Here is an 11,038-nt window from a genome sequence, read left to right as displayed (position 1 = left end):
CAAACTGGCCGACCTTACATGCTGCACGACAGTTCTTTCATTTGCGGCAGTTTCTACGATACTTTAGAAAATAGCATGGGGAGAAAAAGAAGACAGAAGGTCCTAGAAATGTAACTGCATAGAGTTTTAATATAACTTGAGCGTGATACAGTAAGTAGTTGACTCTGCCTGCCAGTAGACTTTGACAGGACTGTCCCTTGTGACCTCACAGTCACACATCATGTGTTGACTCATTTACAATGCTGTAATGAGTGACTGTTTCCATCTGTTGTGTGTTCTAATGTGTCTGGATGGGTGAATAATGCAAAAGAGGACCATGTTTTAACTCTAAGACAGGCAAAGGTGCAGCTTGGATGCATAATGAATGTTTAAAGGCTTCAAGCCCATGTGCCTGTACAAGAATACTTTTTGTTCCATTAATAGTGATCATGAGGAAGTGGTTATTCAACTGTACTGCCAAATGACTTAACCATACTTCTGTTATTTCCAGCGACATCAGAAGACAAACATGTTATACATGAATAACGTATATATGACTCACTTATGTAGACAGGTGGAGTCTAGAGTGAAGCTTGTTTCACACATTTCTTTCTAGGTGCAGTGATGAGAAAACAAATATTTTTCCACTCAGAGGCCAGGGAACAATTGTGAATGTACTGTTATGTGCAGCCTGGTGTGGAAAGACTATGAAATGTGCTGAGATTTGATATTGACTCTTCAGATGTGCTATTCTTTTGAGTCCAATTAAAAAGCCTACCGCACTGATTGCCCTCATACACGTGTGTATGTGTGTGTGTGTGTGTGTGTGTGTGTGTGTGTGTGTGTGTGTGAGATGTGTTCAGGTACACCCACTTGGCATCCATGTGTGACTAGACCACAGTGTGGGGGACCTGATGCTAAGCCGACATGACAGAAGCAAATAATGTCTGCTCCCGTTATCTTCTCTTCCCCCTCGGCCTGCAGGAACCTTTTAAAGGGCCAAACACTGATACAAACACTCATGCACAGAGATCCACATATGTACAGTATGCCGTGGATATGAGCCGTGTACCAACTGCACACATATGTATGCCCGTGTTACATGATGTTGCACAATCCAAAATTCTAAGAATGAGTACTCTACTAGTTTTGCAACACTGAAACTACCTGAATAGTATACAATTGCACTTGAAGCACCATTGTTTTGAGGTAAAATGCTGCATTCAATATTTCTGATATATATATACACTACCGTTCAAAAGTTTGGGGTCACAAAATTGTTTGGGTGACCCCAAACTTTCGAACGGTAGTGTAAATATTATTATAATACAATATTATGAATTAAATATCATAAATTATATCTTATATTTGTATAAGATTATACATAATCTATGAATATAAGTGTACATATATATGATAAGATTTTTTACACAGAAGAATATATATAATCTATAAATAATTATCTAAATAAATATATACACTACCGTATATATATTAAGTTTATATATATATATATAAACTTGGATTTATATTTTTAAATGCTCAATTCACAAAGCAAACGAACCACTTGCACAGAGCACACCAACGGAAGCCCGACAGGCAAGAAGGAAGCGGTGGTTCATTACTTCAATTCGCATCGTATTCGTGACAAAGTAAGTTATTTTGGCCTTTTTTTCATCTAGTATTTTATTTGACGACTTTATTAAATTTCATCGTGTTCGTTTTATTCATATGGTTCATTTTAATCAGTAATTAACTGAATAGTAGGTTGGGCCTATCGTAATGCGCAGGTGTCTGTAATCACATGCCGGCTCTCTCAATTCTAAATTGCGGTGAAACGCATGAGGTAAGAACGATGTATTGTAAATTAACTACTACCAACAATCGTAATAATGAGAGTTAAATAATAAACAACTTTATTATATGATACGATGAACTATTGTCGTACTAATATTGTAGTAATTGTTCTCGTTCGCGCGTAGCTTAGCGCTAACACAGCATTCGGAGCAACACGACGGAGTTTTAGCTTGTAGCTTGGCGCTAACACAGCAGTCGGAGCAACACGACGGAGTTTTAGCTTGTAGCTTGGCCTACCATCCTTCACGATTTTTTTTCTCTAAACTGCTCTACAAATGTATGGAAATGGTGTACTGTTAGAATGGTTTATAGACTTGCCCCTGTAAATGGGCAAACCTAAAGGTAAGTCTCGTTAAAAATGTGTTTATCTCGTTTATTTGAAAATATGATGTGCCGTGTTGCTTCGTTTTCAATTGGTTGATGTTCATAAAGTATTTTTGGTGTCTTTGACTGCCCAAAAGTGTTAATAACCAGCTGAAATATTAATATTGCCATATTGTGGCCTAGTTTAACTGAACTGCGCAGGTGTGTGTAATCAATTGCCGGCGGTCTCCTTTTTAAATAGCGTTGTAACGCATGAGGTAAGAACGATGTTAACTACTACAAACAATCGTAATTATATGGAGAGCTGAATAATAACTTTATTAAATGATACGTTGAACTATTGTCGTACTAATGATGGCAGTATTGTAGCAATGGTTCTCGTTCGCGCGTAGTTTAGCGCGAACACAGCATTCGCGGCAACACGACGGAGTTTTAGCTTGTAGCTTGGCCTACCATCCTTCACGATTTTTTTTCCCTCTAAACTGTTCGACAAATGTATGGAAATGGTGTGTACTGTTAGAATGATTTATAGAATTGCCCCTGAAAATGTGAAAACCTAAAGGTAAGTCTCGTTAAAAGTGTATTTATCTCGTTTATTTGAAAATATGATGTGCCGTGTTGCTTCGTTTTCAATTGGTTGATGTTCATAAAGTATTTTTGGTGTCTTTGACTGCCCAAAAGTGTTAATAACCAGCTGAAATATTAATATTGCCATATTGTGGCCTAGTTTAACTGAACTGCGCAGGTGTGTGTAATCAATTGCCGGCGGTCTCCTTTTTAAATAGCGTTGTAACGCATGAGGTAAGAACGATGTTAACTACTACAAACAATCGTAATTATATGGAGAGCTGAATAATAACTTTATTAAATGATACGTTGAACTATTGTCGTACTAATGGTGGCAGTATTGTAGCAATGGTTCTCGTTCGCGCGTAGTTTAGCGCGAACACAGCATTCGCGGCAACACGACGGAGTTTTAGCTTGTAGCTTGGCCTACCATCCTTCACGATTTTTTTTCCCTCTAAACTGTTCGACAAATGTATGGAAATGGTGTGTACTGTTAGAATGATTTATAGAATTGCCCCTGAAAATGTGAAAACCTAAAGGTAAGTCTCGTTAAAAGTGTATTTATCTCGTTTATTTGAAAATATGATGTGCCGTGTTGCTTCGTTTTCAATTGGTTGATGTTCATAAAGTATTTTTGGTGTCTTTGACTGCCCAAAAGTGTTAATAACCAGCTGAAATATTAATATTGCCATATTGTGGCCTAGTTTAACTGAACTGCGCAGGTGTGTGTAATCAATTGCCGGCGGTCTCCTTTTTAAATAGCATTGTAACGCATGAGGTAAGAACGATGTTAACTACTACAAACATTCGTAATTATATGGAGAGCTGAATAATAACTTTATTAAATGATACGTTGAACTATTGTCGTACTAATGGTGGCAGTATTGTAGCAATGGTTCTCGTTCGCGCGTAGTTTAGCGCGAACACAGCATTCGCGGCAACACGACGGAGTTTTAGCTTGTAGCTTGGCCTACCATCCTTCACGATTTTTTTTAACTACTACAAACGATCGTAATAATATGGAGAGTTGAATAATAAACAACTTTATTAAATGATACGATGAACTACTGTCGTACTAATATTGGTAGTATTGTAGTAATTGTTCTCGTTCGCGCGTAGCTTAGCGCTAACACAGCATTCGGAGCAACACGACGGAGTTTTAGCTTGTAGCTTGGCCTACCATACTTAACCCATTTTCCCCCTCTCAACTGCTCTACAAATGTATGGAATTGGTGTCTACTGTTAGAATGGTATATAGACTTGCCCCTAAATATGGGCAAACCTAAAGGTATGTCTCGTGAAAAAGGTGTTTATCGCGTCTATTTGAAAATATGATGTGCCGTGTTGCTTCGTTTTCAATTGGTTGATGTTCATACAGGATCTTGATGTCTTTGACTACCCTAAAGTGTTGATAACATGCTGGAATATTATTATTGCCATATTGTGGCCGAGTTTTAGGGTTTAAGCGTTTTAGTGAAGTAATGTTAATCTAATTTCATATTACTGTATTGGCCCAAATATAAAACGACCCCGATTTCAAGACGACCCCCTTTTTTTCAAGACTCAGTTTTGAAAAATGACTTTTTGAACACCAAATTTTATTTTTATACAGAAAATAATTGCATCTGGAACAAATGATTATACTAATTTATTCGAAAGAGAAAGCATATTATTTTGCCTCTTTCAAATCACGCTAAAACTGTCATCTTAATAGCTGAACATTTAAATATGTAAACTAAAGTGCAATTATATTTGTAAATGAATGGCTTCTGGTTTTTAAAATGTAAATAAACCAATCTACTGTGATAAAACAACAAAATTGCAATAACTGCATTAAACATTAGTGAAGTCTAACTGTAACTAATCTTGAAACAAATCTGAATAAGGAAAAACTTTGCAATAAAATAATGCAAACTGCTACCGCTATTGTTGGGGAGCCTGAGGACTGTATAGGGGGTTGGCTCGGATGGTTATGCTCTTTTTACCCCCGGGTGTTGGTCAGAACACAGGAGGGAAGACGTGGTTTAGTTTTGATTGCTTTAGCTTACTAGTATACTTTTTCATGATATTCTAATATTTTGAGATATGATATTTGAGTTTTCTTAAGATGTATGCCATAATCACCAACATTAAAATAATGAAAGGCTTGCAATATTTCAGTTGATTTGTAATGAATCTAGAATGTACGACATTTTTGTTTTTTTAATGCTATTACTGTAGGTTTTTATGAAGTAAAAAAACAAACAAAATGAACTATTTTTCTTGTGTATTGTTTTTTTAGGAGGCTGCGCGAGTTGCATTTGCCTGCATTTCAATGGTGTAGTGGATGTCCCATGTGTGTTCATTTGGAGTTCCAAAATTACGTCAGCCATTATGATCTGAATACTTGAGAATAGCAAACAAGTAAGTCATTATCACTCATTTACAAAAGTCACACTTTACAACAAGTATTTTAGCATCTCCCAGATGTTTTAGTTTGGTCTGAGCTTAAAGTCAGTCAAAGTCTGCTTTATTGTCAATTTCTTCACATGCCAAGACACACAGAGATTGAAATTACGTTACCACTATCCCACGGCGACAAGACATAGTACACATTAAGAGTGACGAATAAATGATAAATAAACAAATCACATAATAAATAAGAGCAAAAATAGAGCAAGTGTGCAGACAGTCAGAATATAGCGCAAAAGTACAGGACGCTACGCAGAAGGGGGTAGTTCAGGATCCTAACAGCCTGGAGTATGAAGCTTTTGGTGAGTCTGGTGGTGCGGGAGAGCAGGCTCCTGTACTTCTTTCCCAGAGGGCAGAAGATCAAACAGAGTGAGCGGGGTGACTCATATCACTCACAATCGTGGTCGACTTGCGGGTGAGATGGGAGGCGTAAATGTCCTTCAGGGAAGGGAGTGAAGCACCAATAATCTTAACAGCCGTGTTCACTATGCGCTGCAGGTCCTTCATGTTGTATTCAGTGCAACTATCACCCCAAACAGCGGTACAACTGGAGAGGACGCTCTCAATGGTGCCACGGTAGAATGTAGTCATGACCGCCGAAGGAGCACTTGCTCGCCTGAGTTTCCGCAGGAAGTACAGGCGGCGCTGAGCTTTCTTCGCCAGTGATGCGGTGTTGGTGGACTGGGAGAGGTCCTCACTGATGTGCACCCCCAGGAATCTGGTGCTGCTCACTCTCTCCACCACAGCACCGTCGATGGTCAGTGGCAGGTGTTGGGTGTGAAAATAGGAAAATAGGTTGATTTTTAGACCTAAAAATAGGTTGATTTTTTTAGACCAAAAAAATAGGCTGATTTTTAGACCTAAGATAGATGTCTAAAATAGGTTGATTTTTAAACCTAAGGTTGATTTTTAAACCAAAAATAGACGTCTAAAAAAGGTTGATTTTTAGACCTAAGGATGATTTTTAGACCAAAAATAGACGTCTAAAATAGGTTGATTTTTAGACCTAAAATAGGTTGGTTTTAAAACCGAAAATAGACGTCTTAATAAGGTTGATTTTTAGACTTAAATAGGTTGATTTTTAGACCAAAAATAGACGTCTAAAATAGGTTGGTTTTTAGACCTGAAATAGGTTGGTTTTTAGACCTGAAATAGGTTGGTTTTTAGACCTGAAATAGGTTGATTTTTAGACCAAAAATAAACGTCTAAAACAGGTTGATTTTTAGACCAAAAATAGACGTCTAAAATAGGTTGATTTTTAGACTTAAAATAACGGACACAATAAAGGACACTTGCGTTATCTGCAAATAAAATTCTGGACAGTTTATCTGAGACATTTGACAGGTTATTAATGATACATACATTATGTATGCTAATAACTCCTTGAAGCTTAGTGGCTCAACTGTTTGCATTTTACTGAAGCATGAAATCATTATGTACAAGCTGTTTTTCTTTAATTCTTTACATTCTTTTCAATTGTTATTACTGTAGGTTTTTATAACGTAAAAAATAAACGAAATGAACTATTTTCCTTTTGTCATTTTTTTAGGGGCCTGCACGAGTTGCATTTGCCTGCATTTCAATGGTGTACTGTAAATTCCATGTGTGTTCATTTGAAGTTCCAAAAATTACGTCAGCCATTATGATCTGAATACTTGAGAAGAACAGCAAACAAGTAAGTCATTATTTCTCATTTACAAAAGTCACACTGTACAAATGTTTTGTCTGAGCTTAATGCGAACATACAATGTTAACAATCCTAAATTAATGTTGCAGTCATAATACCAATGTAACACTGATATTTGAACACAAACTTTGCAGCAACACTTGTAGGCAGAAAATATAACAAAACTCACAGGCATATATTATGTATACTAAAAATTGATTGAAACTTAGAGGCTCAAATATTCTGGTGACTGGGAAACACCCAATACAGATTTGACACAGTATGTGAAGAAAATGTGATGAATGCTAAGCTTGGTTAGCTTGATGCAAACGCATTATGGAAAACACCATCAACAGACTAACACAACCATGCTAGCAATTCTAGATTAATGTTGCAGTCATAACTTCAATATAACACTGATATTTGAACACAAACTTTGCAGCAACACTTGTAGGCAGAAAATATAACAAAACTCACAGGCATATATTATGTATACTAAAAATTGATTGAAACTTAGAGGTTCAAATATTCTGGTGACTGCGAAACACCCAATACAGATTTGACACAATATGTGAAGAAAATGTGATGAATGCTAAACTTGGTTAGCTTGATGCTAACGCATTATGGAAAACACCATCAACAGACTAACACAACCATGCTAACAATTCTAGATTAATGTTGCAGTCATAACTTCAATATAACACTGATATTTGAACACAAACTTTGCAGCAACACTTGTAGGCAGAAAATATAACAAAACTCACAGGCATATATTATACTAAAAATTGATTGAAACTTAGAGGCTCAAATATTCTGGTGACTGCGAAACACCCAATACAGATTTGACACAGTATGTGAAGAAAATGTGATGAATGCTAAGCTTGGTTAGCTTGATGCAAACGCATTATGGAAAACACCATCAACAGACTAACACAACCATGCTAACAATTCTAGCTTAATCTTGCAGTCATAACTTAAACATAACACTGATAATTGAACACAAACTTTGCAGCAACACTTGTAGGCAGAAAATATAACAAAACTCAGGCATATATTATGTATACTAAAAATTGATTGAAGTTTAGAGGCTCAAATATTCTGGTGACTGCGAACCACCCAATACAGATTTGACACAGTATGTGAAGAAAATGTGATGAATGCTAAACTTGGTTAGCTTGATGCTAACGCATTATGGAAAACACCATCAACAGACTAACACAACCATGCTAACAATTCTAGATTAATCTTGCAGTCATAACTTCAATATAACACTGATATTTGAACACAAACTTTGCAGCAACACTTGTAGGCAGAAAATATAACAAGACTCAGGCATATATTATGTACACAAAAAAATTGATTGAAGCTTAGAGGCTCAAATATTCTGGTGGCTCCATCAATGGTGGAAAACACCATCAACAGATTAACACAACTAGCATCAGTCTTTTGTTGGGGGCTATGTGATGTGCCTGCATCTGGTTGAAACTGCCTTGCCCTGCCCTGCACCTGCGCTGCCCTGCCCACCCCTGCGCTAAGATCAGTGGTGCTCAATCATTTTCTGGAATCATTGGATGCCCCTGGATGAAGCCGGGACTTCCTTGGATATGCCTGGACGAAGCCAGGACTGCCTCGGATGCCACTGGACGACGCCGGGACCGCCTTGGATGCGCCTGGAGGACGCCTGGAGGACGCCTGGAGGACGCCTGGACTGCCTCTGTTGAGCCTTGACGACGCAAGGGCCGCCTTGGATGCGCCTGGACGAAGCCAGGACTGCCTCGGATGCACCTGGATGACGCCGGGACCGCCTTGGATGCGCCTGGAGGACGCCTGGACTGCCTCTGTTGCGCCTTGACGACGCAAGGACCGCCTTGGCTGCGCCTGGACGAAGCCAGGACTGCCTTGGATGCGCCTGGACAAACCCAAGACCGCCTCGAATGCGCCTGGACAAACCCAAGACCGTCTCGGATGCGCCTGGACGCTGCCGGAACCGCCTGGACAAAGCCGGGACTGCCTTGGATGCACCCGGACGAAGCCGGCATCGCCTTGGATGCGCCATGGAAGATGATCTGGACGACGCCAGGGCTGGTTTGGATGTGCCTTGGATGCGCCTAGTAGACGCCAGGACCGTCTTGGAAGTGCCTTGGATGCACCTTGGACGAAGCAAGGACAGCCTCAGATGCACCTGGACGACTCCGGAACCACCTTGCATGCGCTTGGACGCCAGGACTGTCTTGGATGTGCCTTGTATGCGCCTGGATGGAGCTGGGATCGGCTTTGATAAGCTTGGACAACGGCGAAACCGCTTTGGATGAGTCTGGACGACGCCGGGACCATCTTTGATGCGCCTAGACGACGCTGGGATTGCCTTGGATGCGCTTGGGCGACATCTGGACCGCCTTGGATGCGCCTGGAGAACTCTGGGATCGCCTTGGATGCCCCTGGACGACCCCGGGACTGCCTTGCATGCGCCTAGACGCCAGGACTGCCTTGGATGCGCCTGGAAGAAGCCAGGACCGCCTTGGATACGCCTGGAAAAAGCCAGGACTGCCTGGACAAAGCCAGAACCGCCTTGGATGCGCCTGGACGATGCCCGGATTGCCTCCGATGCGCCTGGACGACGCCATGACCGCCTCAAATGGGCCCGGACGACACAGAGACTGCCTCAAATGCGCCTGGACGACGCTGGGACCGCCTCGAATGCGCCTGGACGACGCCGGGACCACCTCGGTTGCGCCTGGACAACGCCACGACCGCCTTGGATGCACCTGGATGACGTCGGGACCGCCTTGGATGCGCCATGGATGTGCCATGGATGTGCCTGGACAACGCCAGGACCGCCTTGAATGCGCCTGCACCGCCTTGTGTGCGCCTGGATGCCGCCAGGATCGCCTTGGATGCGCCTGGACGACGCCGGGACTGCCTCGCTTGCGCCTGGGCAACGCAACGACCGCCTTGGATGACGTCGGGACCGCCTTGGATTGCCTTGGATTCGCCTCGGACGATGCCAGGACCGCTTTGAATGCGCCTGGACCGCCTTGGATGTGCCTGGACGCTACCGTGATCGCCTTGGATGCGCCTGGACAACGTCACGACCGCCTTGGATGCGCCTGGACGACGCCCGGATCGCCTTGGATGCACATTGGATGCGCCTGTACAACGCCGGGTTTGCTTTGAATGCACCTGGACGATGCCGGGACCGCCTTGGATGCGCCTGGACTCCCTTGGATGCGCCTGGACGACGTCGGGACTGCCTTGGATACACCTTGGATGCGCCTGGACGACGTCGGGACTGCCTTGGGTGCGCCTGGATGACGCCAGGACTGCCTTGGATGCACCTTGGACAACACCGGGACTGCCTTGGATTCTCCATGGACGACGCCGGGATCATTTTGGATGCGCCTGGATGACGCCGGGACCATCTTTGATGCACCTAGACGACGCTGGGATTGCCTTGGATGCGCATAGGCAACACCTGGACCGCCTTGGATGCGCCTGGAGAACTCTGGGACAACCTTGGATGCCCCTGGACGATTCCGGGACTGCCTTGCATGCGCCTAGACGCCAGGACTGCCTTGGATGCGCCTGGACGAAGCCAGGACCGCCTTGGATACGCCTGGACAAAGCCAGGACCGCCTTGGATACGCCTGGACAAAGCCAGGACTGCCTGGACAAAGCCAGGACCGCCTTGGATGCGCCTGGACGACGCCCGGATTGCCTCAGATGCGCCTGGACGACGCCATGACCACCTCAAATGCGCCCGGACGTCGGGACCGCCTTGGATGTGCCATGGATGTGCCATGGATGTGCCTGGACAATGCCAGGACTGCTTCGGTTGTGCCTGGACGACGCAAGGACCGCCTTGGATGCACCTGGACGAAGCCCTGACTGCCTTGGATGCGCCTGGATGATGCCGGAACAGCGGTGGATGCACCTGGAAAATGCCGGGACCGACTTGGATGCACCTGGATGACGCCGGGACTTTCTTGAATGCGCCTGGATGACTCCGGGGACCACCTCAGATGCGCCTGGACGACACCGGGACTGCCTTGACTGCGCCTGGACGGCTCCAGGACAGCCTTAGCTGCGGTTGGACGACGCCGGGACCGCCTTGGATGAGGCTTGGATGCACCTTGGAAGCACCTGGATGACGCCAGGACCACCTTGGATGAGGCTTGGATGCACCTTGGAAGCGCC

Source organism: Syngnathus typhle, linkage group LG4, assembly GCF_033458585.1.
Source record: "Syngnathus typhle isolate RoL2023-S1 ecotype Sweden linkage group LG4, RoL_Styp_1.0, whole genome shotgun sequence".
Taxonomy (NCBI): Eukaryota; Metazoa; Chordata; class Actinopteri; order Syngnathiformes; family Syngnathidae; genus Syngnathus; species Syngnathus typhle.
The sequence above is the reverse complement of the archived record's forward strand: the minus strand, read 5'-3'. Positions refer to the sequence as shown.